Genomic DNA, 15178 nt, shown 5'->3' with positions numbered 1-15178 from the left:
AGTTAAAATAGAAATTCAAAGAAATGAAAGTAAAAACATGCTGTATACAGATATTCAAAATCCAGATTTTAAGGTCTTTGTTGAAGATTTATCACTTTGGTTACCTTATGTTAGATTTAAAAATTCAGCATCTGTAACATTCAATGAATTAAAATTATCAAATACTCCTATAGAAATAAATTGGGATCATTATAACATTATCAAATCAAATGTATTTTATAAAAATACCAGTGGGTCTCATTCTATTCCGGCTACATCTGATGAAGTTTTGAGTTTATATGTCATTCCTGAATATGATGAAAGAAATGAAAACATGAATCAAAATAACATGATGTTTGATCACTTGGATATGATAGAACGTTGGTTAATGATTAATAACATTAAAGTTCCCACAGTAAGTTATATGATGGACTTTAATAAAAATGATTATAATCGATTATATTATGCTCTTTTAGAATCAGGAATGAATAATATAAATTCTGAAACAGGTTGTATGATAAACTATTCAAATTTCAGTAAGTATCCTATAATTCGTTTTAACTTGACAAACCATGAAAATTATACCAACTTAAGTAATTTAATGATTGAATTCAATTGGAGATTGAGAAATAATACTACTAAAAATTATGTTTTTTACTTTATTTTGAAAGAAAGAAACAAATGCTCCTTGAATATGTCAACTCAAGATATAAAAATTATTAAAACTCTGAAAACTGAATCACAATAAATGGCTGCTTATTATCCACTTTACGATGATGAAATAAAAGAAGGACCTTTAGGACCACCAGGTGTAGGATTTAAATTAACGAATGATGGTAATTATGATATGGAAAGTAAACTTATAAAAAATGTTTTACATCCTCAAGAAGATAATGATTCTTCAACTAAAAAATATGTAGATGATTTAAAAAATAAGTGTTTGATTCGTAATAACGGTTATTTTAATGCTAAACATAAATGTATTAGAAATATAGCAATTCCTCTAGAGGGCAATGATGCTTCAACTAAAAAATATGTTGATGAATTAAAAGACAAAAGTTTAATACACAATGAAAATAATTTTGATGCTAAAAATAAAATCATATCAAATGTAAAAGAACCTGAAAAAGAAGGCGATGCTGTTACCAAAAAACATCTTGATTATTATTGTATACTGTGGGATAAAATGAATAGAAGTTATTATGCTCACAACCAAAGAATATCGAGTGTAAAATGGCCCACAAATTATACCGACGTTGCTAATAAATATTACGTTGATAATAAAACTTTTTGCGCAACCACAGATAGACTTGTTCAGTTTACAGGTGTGGGTTACAAGACTTTTGAATTCACAGAACTACTTCAAAACTTTTAGATTCAAACTTAAAATTATCACAAAACATGTATATGAAAATTAAAATTTTTTTAGCCTGTGATAAAGTAGGGGAAAAGCCTAAAATACGTTTAGAAAAAGTGAAAGAAGTACTTCTTGATAAAGAGATAAATGTTAATGAAGATGCAATAACTATGTTTGCGTATGGAAAGTTAAATGAAGTTTTGACATTATCAGTGCTAACAGGAGGAGGCTGTAAATTAAAGCCTTATTTACACATTGAAAAGATAAAATTTTCTTCTTAATAAATGGCAAATGAAATAAATTGGGATGACTTTTATAGAAAGAAACTTTCAGAAGATGTAATTATAAGTTTAGCAGATTATTTAAAATGGGAATATGTGTTTCAATATTCTGAATTGTCTGAAAGGTTAATAGAACAGCATGCACAACCAGATGATTGGTATATTATTTCTCAATATCAAAAACTCAATGAACCTTTTATTGAAAAACATGCCTCTGATGTAGATTGGGAAAAAATATGTAGATATCAAACCTTATCTATCTGTTTTATTGAGAGACATTTAGATAAAGTGACTTGGTATGAAATATCAAGATTCCAATGATTGGATTTAAAATTTATAGAAAAGTATTATGAAAGTTTAAATATGAATGTTGCATCTAGATATCAAAAATTATCAATGAACCTTATAAGAAGATTTCAAGATTATGTAAATTGGGATTATATTATACAATATCAAGATATTGATAAAGATTTTGTAATAGAATTTGTTTCTAAAATAGATTTCTGTCTCTTAATAAAAAATAAAAACAATATACTACCAGAAGAATTTTATAATTCAAACAAAGAAAGGATAGTTTGTATACTTCTTGCTGAAATTTGTCATAATACACGAGTATCGCTATATGAACCATTAAAAGAATAAATTATTTAAAAAAATAATATATTAAAGAAATTTTTATTTTAATAATAGTTTTTACTCGCAGTAGATTATTTTCTACTCGCAGTAAAATTTTATAGGAAATAAATGTATCCTAAAATTATAATAAGAGATTATAATGAACCTAATGAATTTCAAGATCCAAATCAACATCCTTTACTACCTATTCATACTTTTAGATTAATTATAAATGGTCCCTCGAAGTGCGGAAAATCAAATTTATTAGTTAATTTAATATATGACTATTTACACTTTGACAGACTTTACGTGTGTGCAAAAGATATATGTGAATCTAAATACGTAAAATTACAAGAAAAATATACTCAATTTGACGATGTAGAATTAGAAAATATTCAAAAATGTAAAGGCTTAAAGAATAAAAAAGAAGTTTTGAAAGAATATAAGAAATTTAAAAAAGATCAAGTTTTGTTTTCTTTCAAACTAGAGGATTTTATTACTGTTGATGACTTGGATCCTTCCTATATGAATTTAGTTGTATTTGATGATTGTATCTGTGAAAAAGATCAACATTCTATTGAAGAATTTTTTATTTGAGGAAGAAAGAAAAATGCTTCTATTATTTATTTAAGTCAGTATTATTATAAAATACCTATAACAATAAGAAGTAATAGTGACTACTTTATACCTTTTGAGATGAAACAAAAAGAAATTCGACAAATAATAAGAGAAATAGATGGTCGATTAACTAAAGAAGAATTTAATAAAATGTATAGAAAGTACATCGTAAAACCATATGATTTTTAATGTTGGATTTAGTGAATCCTGAAATGAGATATCGAGATGAAACCTTTCATCCTATATAAATGGAAGAATATCTTGAAAAAAGAATTTATATATACAGGAAATCTTATCAATTGATGAATGAATTGAGTTTATCGTTATCAGTAGGAAAGTTCTTATTTAGTGCTTCTGGCTTAATAAGTTTCGTTTTTCTACCCTTATCAGCCTTGAGTTTAACAGCTGGTGTACTTGAAATAATAGATAGATCTTTGAAAATTTCAGCTAAAAAAAGTGAATATAAACAAGCCTTTAAGTTCTATAAACAACTATTAAATTTGTTGAAATCAAACAATGTGACTGAACAAGAAGTATATATGAGGGAAGTTGAATATATTCAAAATTTACAATATTTTCCTATAGAAAGATGTATAAAGAAGTCTCAATTAAATGGTTACAAGTATGTCAACAAATAATATTTACATCTAAATAAATGTGTAATAAAAAGAGTTGCAAATGTAAAACAGGAAAGGGTGTAATTAATAAAGCTATTAACAATTTACCCTTTGAAATGCATTTACCAGGTCATAATTTTACAGGTCCTGTAACCCAATTACTACGAGGAAAAAAGAGATTGAATGATGATTTAACATATAAAGAATGGTCAAAACCTATAAATAAAGTAGATGAAGCTGCATACAGACACGATGTTTGTTATTTAAAAAACAAAGATACAAAAACCAGAAATGAAGTATGTGATACAAATATGATAAATGAGTTAGATGCAATTCCAAATCCTACCATTTGTGAAAGAATAGAAAGAGGAATTGTTAAATCTATTATCAAAGCTAAAAGAACATTCGGTATGGGAGCTATATATTGTCTAAAATGTAAAAATTTTACAAATACTAAAGATGCTCATGAAGTAACTTCTAAAAATGGAAGAGAGGTTATCGAGAGCTTATCACCCTACATTTACAGAAGAAATTTTTATAATATCTGTAGCTTTGAAAACAGATCCTATAACTTACAGAGGGAAAGATTTAAATGGAAAAGAAATAAAAGGAACTTATTATGAAAAAGAATTGGTTAAATATACTGAAGAAATATTTAAAATTGAAAAAATAATAAGAAAGAAAGGTAATAAAGAGTTAGTCAAATAGTTGGATAAATAAAAGTGATATAGTCTAAGTTGGAAGAACTAAGTTGATCGTCTAATCTAATTTCGGAATTAATTTGTTTATATCATTTTTAAATCTCTCCATATCATAATCTTTTAATTTTAAATGATTAAATTTAGTTTCTATATAAGAAATATTTTCTTTTACTCTGTTAAATAAATTAATAGCATTCGGATTATATTGAATTTCATGAGCTATTTTTAAATTAGGATATCTAAATTTTAAATCTCGTATAGTTTTATTATATAAACCTCTTTGACATCTAATAACATAATAATGATAATCAGAATCATTTTTATTATTTTCTATTATTGTAAACATGTTTAATTTTCTAGGTTGAGATGTTTTAGGTGCTACGTCTTCTTTATATTTTTCATTTTTATTTTTAAGTCATTCATTTTAATTTTTATTATATCTAATTTCTTTTGAAGTTTATCATTATCATTTTTATATTTTTCATTAAATTCATTAGCATAATAATTAATTACAACATCGTTTACTTTTTTAGAAAATTCAGGTGAAATCCAACAAGCTATATTTGTAATTAAATCCTTAGAAACATAAGTCCCATTATATTTTAATTCAGTTGCATTTCTACCTTTAATTTCATAAAATAATGAATTTTCTAGAGGGCCCGAATTCGGGCCTTCTAGGATTTTAGCTAAATATAAAATTAACTCTTTAGATTCTTTATTTTCTAACCACTTTTTAAATCTTTTACCTCCTGATTTACATAGCTTAGAAGCATTGAAATATCCAGTATTTTTATCTATTATTAATTTAAAATCTCCAAACAATCCATAATAATAACTATCTTTAATTTGCTCATAACAAATATCTTTTAAAGAAGTCATTTTATTACAAAACATTTTTATAAATTAATCTTATTATCTATATCCATTTATAATCTCTAATTTCATATGTTATTTTTTCAATTATTAATATAAAATTTTACCAGTTTTTGTTTATTTAAATACTCTATCCAGTATTTTTAAAATCACCAAATAATAAAATTTATCTTTCTCCTAACAAATATCTTTTAAAGAAGAACCAGTAGTTTCAGTAAGAATATCCTGCATAATTTTTATAAATTCTGACGATGAAGGAGCATGGACATTGGAGGCATAACTTTGACCTGCCATTTTTTTTTCGTAACTAAAGATGTTTTCAGCAACGTGGCTTATAAAGAAGATTATTATCAGATAAAAAAATCACACCACTCTCCGGTCAGAATCCCACGAAGCGGTCAATTTTTACCGCAAAGTGGCATGAAAAAAGTTTCTTCGATTTTCATCACTCTGATAAGTTTCAAAATGTTTTAATTATTATTATGTAAATAAATGGAAAGTCATTATTGAGAAATATTTAATCAGATTAAAAGGAATAGCCTTTCAAATTTAAAAATTACATTTGATAAGGAAGAAGAAAAATATTATTATGATTCAAATGATTTTGATATTTTTTTAAAACAGAGATACACATCTAGAATTAGTTTTTTTTAAAAGTTAAAAAGAAAATTGAACTTGGTTTTTACAGTTGAAGCAGATGAAATGTTTTTAAAATTTTTAGATTATATGTATTTTAAAAAGAGTTTAAATTATAAATATTTTATGAAAAAGACATGTGAATATTATAATATTTCTAACAATATTAAGTTACGTAGTCCTAAAAATCAAAACATTTATGATGAAATTTGGAATTCGTTTCTTAAAGACTATGAGATTTAACTGCAGAAAATATTTAAAAAAACGTTTTCTAATAAATGGAAGAGAAATTTTGTTGTGATTGTAAGACTTTGAAATCAGCTGACGAATTTTACAAATTTAAAAAATATTTATTTAAAAGATGTATAAATTGTGATCTCAAAAGAAAATATACATATTATGAATGCAAATGTGGAGAAAATTATACTTATTCACATAAAGAACGGCATTTTAAAAGTAATTTTCATATAAAACGTATGAAAGAATTGGATAATAAGCATTTATAAATTTTCTTCCTTATAAATGAGTAACATGGCAAAGGAGTTCAAACACTTGAGTAATGTACTCTCAACTTTCAGTATTAAAAAACTAAGAGAATTGATAACTAAACTTAAAATTCCTGTCCTGACTGATAAGAGATTAAAATCAAATATCATTGAATCAACAGTTTCATAATCAAAAGTACAGGAAATTATAAATCTGTTTTATCAGATTATTTAGGATTAGATGCTTCTTATTATATGGAAAGCAAAACTTAAACTATTTAATAAATATCCTAAGCAAAGAAATGAATTAAAAAAAGTTTTTGATTCTTATAATTTAAAATATAAAGATGGTAAATTTATACCGAAAGCAGAAAAAAATATTTTAACTGAAACTAATTTAAATGCTTTGTATAGGCCTCAAAAAATAAAAGATAAGGTAAAAGTAGAGGTAAATCTTAACAATTTCTTTAAACCAGATTATAAAATTATTGAATTCAGAGGTCAATATATTAAAAAATATGAAGTTTATAGAAAACAATATAGAGTGGTAGGATCTAAAATTTTACCTGAACAATACTATAATATTTTAAGAAATATATTTAAAAGGGCTATTGGAAATATTATAGGAAAAGTAGATGTAATTATACATAATCCCAAATTAAATGTACCTTTTCATGATAAAATGATGTCAACTAAAACTGCTTTTAATGAATACATTGATAAATTATTCAACCAAATTGAATATAAAGAACTTGATATAACAGAGTGTATATTTGATTTTAATGTCATCGAATTACCTCACAGTGGTAGACACAAGGCTTTAAAAATGTGTTCTGAAACAGATCCAGCAAAAAAGAAAAGCATTTGTCAAATAAAAAATTATGATAATATATGTTTGGCTAGATCAATTGTAACAGTTTTAGCTATCCAAAATCCTGAACTGTTAAGTGATAAATTATGTACTGAAAAATTATCAAGCAATGATATAATTTATATTAAAAAAGGGTGTGTTTTACAAAAAACATTAGCTATAAAATTACATGATATATGCAAAATTCCTTTAGAAGTGTGCAGTTTAGAAGAAGTTAAAATATTTGAAAATTTTCTAGACATTCAGATCAATATAGTTTGCAGAGAAAATGGTAATGAAATTATATATAATGGTGATTATAAATCAACATGTATTTTTTTTATATATAAGAATAGAAATCATTTCAATGTCATTACATCAATGACAGGATTTTTAGGTAAGAATAAGTATTGTAATTATTGTAAAGTGGGCTATAAACGTTCAGATCAACATAAATGCCCTTTAAAATGTGATAGGTGTTTTGTTAAAGAATCTGATTGTGAAGGAGAGGAAATATTTTGTAAAAAATGTAACCGTAAATTTAAAGGAGAAGATTGTTTTGATAATCATAAAAAAGAATTTCCAAAGAAACCTAGTGTTTGTAAAGTTTTATGGAAATGTTTAAAATGTAAAAGAAATATTAAAAGATTTGAAAGAGACCCTGGTAAACATATATGTGGTGAATATCGTTATAATAATTGTTGGGAGTGGGTCACTAAAGGTCATGAGTGTTTCATGAAAAAAGTAAAGGAGGTGTATGTAAAGATAATTGTGCAAAAAATAAATGTATTAAAAAACAATGGTGTACGCTATGTAAATCGGATTATACAGAAAAATACTTATTTTTTTATGTTGAAACCAAGCAAGATACAGGAATTCATGAAGTGAATCTAGTTATATGTCATGATTTTCATGGAAACGAAACAGAATTTAAAAATGAAAACGATTTTTGTGAATGGTTATTTAGAGAGGAACGAATTGGATATACAGTTATAGCTCATTATGGAAAAGGATTTGATTTTCAATTTTTAGCTAAGTATTGTTTTAAAAAACATATAAAAATATCCACAATTTATCAAGGAAATAAGTTAGCATATATGAAAGCTGATGAGTATAATATAAGGTTTATTGATTCTATTAATTTTACAATGTGTGCACTCAAGAAATTTCCAAAAACTTTCAATTTAAACGAACTGGCCAAGGGTTATTTTCCTCATTTATTCAACAAACAAAAGAATCAAAATTATATTGGTAAATATCCAGATAAATATTACTATGGATATAATTATATGATTGATGAAGACAGGAAAAAATTTGATAAATGGTATGATTCCATTAAACATGAAACCTTTGATTTCCAAAAGGAATTTATAAAATACTGCAGATCTGATATAGATATTTTAAGAAAAGGTTGTTTAGAATTAAGAAGATTATTCTTAGAAGCTGTGAATGTAGATCCGTTTAAATATGTAACTTTAGCTGGTCTATGTATGGCCATTTACAGAGATAAATTCTTGAAAGAAAATACAATAGCTATTGATGAAAATGTCATTCAAAAAGATCAGTACAGTAAAAAATCAATAGCTTGGTTAGATTACATATCAAAAAAGGAAAATATTAATATACGTCATGCTTTGAATGGAGGAGAGAAAAAATTCCAATTAGGTGAAAAATATTATAAGGTAGATGGATTTTATAAAAATACAGTATTTCAATTTAATGGATGTTTCTGGCATGGATGTAACAAATGTTCCACTAGAACACAAGTAAACACTGTTAATCAAATGCTTATGGAAGATTTATATAAACAAACTAAGAAGATCAATAAAAAAATAATTAAAGCAGGTTATGAATTGGTAAATATCTGGGAGTGTGATTTTGATAATAATAAGGATATGAAACAATACATGAAAAAGGAATGGAAGAGAGATTTTATAGAACCTTTAAATCCTAGAGATGCTTTTTATGGTGGAAGATGTGAACCTACCAAATTAAAATATGAAATGAAAAGTAATGAAAAAGGCAGATATATTGACGTATGTTCTTTATATCCTACTGAAAATTATTTTGATAACTATCCAAAAGGTCATCCTATCAAAGTATTTAATCCTAAAAAATACAATGAAAATTGGTATGGATTGATAAAATGTAAAGTACTTCCACCCAGAAAATTATATCATCCAGTATTACCTTATAAAGCAGAAAAATTAATATTTTCACTATGCAGAATTTGCTCTGAAACAATAAAATGCAATCATTTCAAAACAACTTTAGAAAAGAAGAAATGCGAAATGTGTCATGAAATAAGAAATTCGGAATGTAAACACGATGATTGTGATTGATGCATTATTGGAACTTGGGCTACCGATGAGATCAGATTAGCTGTTAAAAAAGGATATAAAATATTGAATATTTATGAAGTGTGGAATTTCAAAAATAAATCGAATAAACTATTTAGAAAATATGTCAAGATGTTTTTAAAAATAAAATTAGAAACTTGTGATAAGTGGAAAAATAATTTCAAAAATGAAGAAGAGTATAGAAAAGTAGTTAAGGAAAAATTAAATATTAAATTAGATAAAATTGAAGAAAATCCAGGTTTGAGATTCATAGCTAAAATATGTTTAAATTCTTTATGGGTTAAGTTTGGCCAAAGAAATAATATGAAGCAAACTGAATATGTGATGGAAATTGAAGATTTTTATAGAATTATTCTAAATGATACTATTAAGGATTTGAATATGAATTTTTTAAACAACGATTGTGTGGAAATGAGTTATAAAATGAAAGATAAATTTGAAAAAAATAACTTCAATACTAATGTATATATAGCTGCTTTTACAACTAGTTCTGCCAGAATTAGATTATATGAAATGTTAGATAAATTAGGAGATAAAGTACTTTATTATGATACAGATAGTGTAGTATATATAGACGACGGTACCAATAAAATTGAAACGGGATGCATGTTAGGAGAATGGACTGATGAATTGGGAAATGATAAATATATTACATCTTGGATAGCTGGAGCCTTTAAAGATTATGGGTATAAGTTAAATGATAAATCTGTACATGGAAAAGTAAAAGAATTTAAAATGTCTTATCAGAGTGAAACCATATTAGACTTTGATAATAGGACTAAAATAATAACAGGTGAAACAGATTGTTTAGATGTAGAAATCAATCAGTTTAAAATCGAAAAAAATAGAAATATTTCAAGTATTAAAACAAATAAACGTTATACCTTTGGATACGATAAACGTAGACTTTTAGATAATTATGATACTGTGCCTTTTGGCTTTTAAAAAATGTTTCTTAATAAATGGATAAGATTACAGTCATCCTAAACATTCAGGGATTTATTTTTCCCAATCGTAAGATTGTAAGAGAGATAGGATGGGTTCATTTAAATTTACCAATCGGTGAATATATTGGCGTATTTACACCCAATTGTGAATTGAATGATCAAGAATTGAAGATTGTACGTAAATGCACTTCAGAAGTACACGGATTAAGATTTAATAGAAATAAGAATAGTTTATGGATAAATCATCAAGACGTAAAAAATTATATAAATAACCTATATCAACTATATGGTGGTACATTTGCTTATAAAGGAGGTATTTTAGAAAAAGAGATATTAGATGAATTGAATATACCATCTATTGACATTGATGTACCTAAATGTACTAAAATTTTAGGACCTGGATGTTCGTCATACAAGTGTATGTATTACAGAAATTATATTGCAAAAAATGTTTCTAAATAAATGGAAGAATTCAATGACCTCAAACGATTTCCTGAAACATACAAATTAAATGAACTCGAGATAGGTAAATATAATTTAATATCGCTGAGAAAAATAAATACAAAATACGGTGACTCTATTGTAGCTAGATTAGAAGTAGACAATGATGAGAAAGATTTTTATCTCTCGAAATGTCAAGGGGAATTATCTGATAAAGCTATAAGAAAAATTAATAGTGGAAAATATATTTTTGATTTTAAAGGTAAAAATAAATATTACGATTATGATTTGCATGTAAAATAAAAAACGATATTTTAAATTTTATTAATAAGGGATTATTACTAAAGTCATAAAAAAATGAGGGATTATTACTATAAAAATAAGAATTTTGATTACTAAAGTCATATAAAATACAGGATTATTAATAAAATAAAAATTATTAATATAAAAAATAAGAATTTTTAAATATGCTGATTTTGTTTAATATTTCATATAAAAATGCAAAATATAGGTATATTTTAAGTTTTCTTAATATAAAAATAGGAAATTAATAGTAGTATATGAGGAAGGGGCAAAGTGTCCTGTAGCCCCCCCCCCCATATGCTACTCATCAATACAACTGAAAATATTATTTTAATCTGCCTTTATTTTCTTCCAGTTTCTAAAAAAATTTTGTTCAATTCAATTTAAGAACTTAATGCACTTATTACATTTCAAAATGCATTTATATTACATTATAAATAAATATATAATATCACATTAAAAACAAGTATGAAAATGTTCAATTTTCTAAGGATTAAATTACCCTATTTTTTGTGTTCAATTCCTCAAATCTGCATTCTCAAGTTCTTCTAATGCTTTACCAAGACTATTCTGTCAGTTTCCTTTCCGAAATATCAAACCACTAAAAAAAGTGACATTTTATGATCATTCATTTTAGCAAAGGGAGATCTTAAAGCAAAACTGTTATGTTTTCTAAAATTTACAAAATAGAGAAAATAGAAAATAGCTTTGATAATATTTCATCAGAATTTTGTAATATCCAAACAGCTCTTAAAAATATTTTTCTGCCTTTAGAAGATAAATCAGCGAAACTCGCTATTCTTTTCAGGAATATATATCAAGTTTGCACTTCAGGGATCTCAAACAACATATTTTCAGTTTAAACTTTTCTTCTCAATTTCTAATTTAAATCTGTTGATAGTGCTGCAAATGTAAAAAAAACATGAAATCACACAGTTAAATTGAACCCATAAATTAAGTAAATTCTTTTTTTGGTATGAAAAATCAAATTTCATCTAAAAGTTCCTCAAATTTGAGAAGAAACTGTATACAACGTAAAAAGTTTGTCCTATTGAGATTCTATTTCCTGTAACAACTCAGAGAACTTGTGATTTTTTAAAGCACATTCAGATATAAATTTTAAGAATTCTAGTTAAAATAGACAAAAGATCATAAAATAAATGCATATTAACTTATGCACACAATAATGCTCGTTTCTGAATCTACCTTTGTTGTCAGTCTTAGAGATTTTTTAAAAACGTTTTGCAGTAAATGTAAGCAAATAAAGTAATTTATAGTATACTTGTTGTGTACCACCATTACATCTGAAAACCTAGTGCCACGAGTGTCGTAGGTTTGCCATCTTTGCTTTATAGTGACCAGATTATAGAATGACAACAAGTAGTCATCACAAAAGATCATACATAAGTAATTTTGTGATGTTACATTTCAATGACTTAATTTGTAAATTTATCCACAAAACACAACCAAAATAGAGAATTAAAATTTTATGGAAAAAATATACATGGCAGTGATATATTATTAAATTATAAAAGTTTATTAAAAAAAAGGATAATTAAAAAGATAATACATAAATTTAGTTCAACATCATAGTCTTTCATTCTCAGATGTAAGGAAAAGTGGGGAAAGATCGTTTAGCTAAGATTTAAAGGGTGTTGGAGTTGATCTGCTCAACATAGAAGCTGTCAGATATCCCTTGTTTAGTTTTGTACAAGACAACAGTCATGAAAAGTCACACATATATAACTTTTGTTATAAATTATTTTTTTCTAGAAAAAGTCAAATCACCCCATTAATAAGACCAGGAATAAATGCTAACTCTATGGGAAATTTAGAAAAGCTAGAATTTCAATGAAAAAGTAGCAGACATTTCCATTTTATAAGGAAATTTACTGAAATTATGCAGGCAATTTACATGTGATGTAGTCAAGACTGTACTCAAGGGAGGGGGACAAAACATCTAGGGGTCTGACCAAAATTCATTACGAAAACTATAGCATTTTTTTAAAAGAAAATTGCAGAGAATTTTTTATATCAAAGCATAAACTACAATTCTGCTGTCTTCAAAAACTACACAAAATATGAAAATAGAAGCAATAAACTTTGTTCCATGAAACTTTTGTTCAATCTTGAATGCAGTTATTTTCTTCCTTCAATGTTTTCTAGCTTTCATGGTCTCAGCCTAGGGAAAGATTGGGTGTTACCCTGTCTAACCCCCAAGAGTAAAGGTTCTACTGAAGAGTGATACTAATGAACCTTATTGTTTGTTATGAATCGTTAGTAATTACGTTTATTAAGCTGTACTAAAAATAATTGTAATAACGCTAGATTTAAAAACAAAAGAACATTAAAGTTGATACAGAAAAACTAGTTTATCTATACAGATGCATTGAATTAATCACCAACAATATGATAGGTGCATCTATTTGACAAGTGACGTGTAATTCAGAGTTTGCCCACTGAAAAACAAAATTAATTTTGACACAATCAAGGTACCCAGTTTCCCCCCTACTCTCCCGTTATAATATTTAAAATAATAAGGGAATTAATACCTTTGATAACTGGATTAGAATGAACAATTATGTTGTTTTCTTTTCTTCTTTCATTTAGCTTAAACAAAGTTTTCCAAAAATCACACAAAGCTTCAGAATAAGTCTGTAAAAAATTCATACTAACAATTTAATAACAATTCAGTAAAAGAATATATTAGCATAAAGACTATGGAGAATGCACAAAAAGAAGACTGTGAATAATTGTGTAATCTGGTGAACAGATTTTCACATACTAAGGTGCAATATTAATTGGTTTGAGAATATTGATATAGTATCAAATCAAGCATATTAGCATAAAAAAGTATCATTGCCACAAATACTATAAAACAAAATTGGAACATAAGATTTCGTAAAGATATTCGTAAAAATTTTCTAGGAAGTTAGTTACAAATTCCTGTAGAAATTATTGATGACACACTTTAAAATTAATTTTTTTTATTATTGAAAAATGGCTGGCAAGTTTTAACTTAGAACAAATTGGCATATTATTAAAACAGTTATTAATGAAACAATTTAATGATTAAAAATATTAATGAACTTTAAAGTAAAACAAAAACAATTTGACTTTGTGGGATGTCTTACAATAAATTTTTTAACTCTAGGAAATTTTAGGTGATTTTTATTTTACTTTTTAAAATACAAACTATAATTTTTAGCAAATAATTGTGATTTCTTTCGCTTTTATTCATCATGACATTTTTATTCATCACTCATACTACAAAATTGCTAATCTAGAAGAAACAGTGTTGGGAGTTGTATAAAATGTGTGCATGGATCCACACATTAATGCACTTAGATAAGAAAAAAAAAAGACTTAATACCTAATTCCTGAAAGCTAGTAGTCTCAGAAAATATAATGCAGTTTTTTAGGCAATTGCAAATAAGAAAAACATTTACAAAAAACAAATAAAAAACTGAATAACTTCAGATCTAATGATTAATTTTTCACACACTAATAAGGACATGGCACTGTGTGTAGCGTAAAATCTTAATATCAATTACATTATGTGGCACTGAATTTAAATGTGCTATTTAGTTTGAGGCCCCTGAAAGGTTTTCTTGGTTATTCTCAACAAGTTTTGTGCTGGATAACAAAAAGAAAGAGAGTGGGGCCACTATGATGTTCTGGTGGCTTTGTGTGTGCATAATATATGAAAAATAAAATCTTTTTAATAATAATGATATGCATTATAAATATCAAGAAAAGAAAAACTAAAAGTAAATAAATAAAATTAAAATGTTAAGTATAAGTTTTACAATTAAGTGTATGTTTCATAAGGATCGAAATAGAAAAATAAATTTAAGAAAAATTCTATATCTAATTTATCAGAAAAGAACAGTTTTCCCTGTCATATGAGACAAATTAAAGTTGCGAAAAATTGCATCAAATACATATAATAAAAAAAAGCTACAATACCTTTTTTTCATTTCATAATATTAAAAGGGAAAAAAACTGAAACAAACACAGTTATATATTAAAAATGAAATGACATTATAGATCACACTAAGAAATAACTAATAAGTACTAAAAAGTTGAAAAAAAGTTTTATGAAAAATATTTAA

General features: G+C 25.6%; 2 protein-coding genes and 1 long non-coding RNA gene across 8 annotated transcripts in view; 1 reads left to right on the top strand and 2 right to left on the bottom strand.

Moving 5' to 3' along the window:
- LOC107440777 (mitochondrial potassium channel ATP-binding subunit) overlaps nt 1–15178 on the top strand; it is a 546992-nt gene that overhangs the window by 353962 nt on the left and 177852 nt on the right. The window lies entirely within an intron of this gene.
- Nucleotides 1–15178, bottom strand: part of LOC147806797 (uncharacterized) — a 494278-nt gene that overhangs the window by 302133 nt on the left and 176967 nt on the right. The gene's annotated exons all lie outside the window — the stretch shown is intronic.
- The window catches only part of LOC147806801 (cofilin/actin-depolymerizing factor homolog), a 35635-nt gene that overhangs the window by 18064 nt on the left and 2393 nt on the right, over nt 1–15178 (bottom strand). For both annotated transcript variants that reach the window (XM_087167234.1, XM_087167235.1), the window contains exons 2-3: nt 13616–13718; nt 11566–11664 (exon numbers count right to left, since the gene is read on the bottom strand). The gene's annotated coding sequence lies outside the window, so the exon portion shown is untranslated. The remainder of the gene's footprint in view (nt 1–11565; nt 11665–13615; nt 13719–15178) is intronic.

Source organism: Parasteatoda tepidariorum, chromosome 7 (genome assembly GCF_982258835.1).
Source record: "Parasteatoda tepidariorum strain Cologne lab strain chromosome 7, Ptep-v5.0, whole genome shotgun sequence".
Taxonomy (NCBI): domain Eukaryota; kingdom Metazoa; phylum Arthropoda; class Arachnida; order Araneae; family Theridiidae; genus Parasteatoda; species Parasteatoda tepidariorum.
Note: the sequence above shows the minus strand (reverse complement) of the source record. Positions and strands in the feature narration are given on the sequence as shown.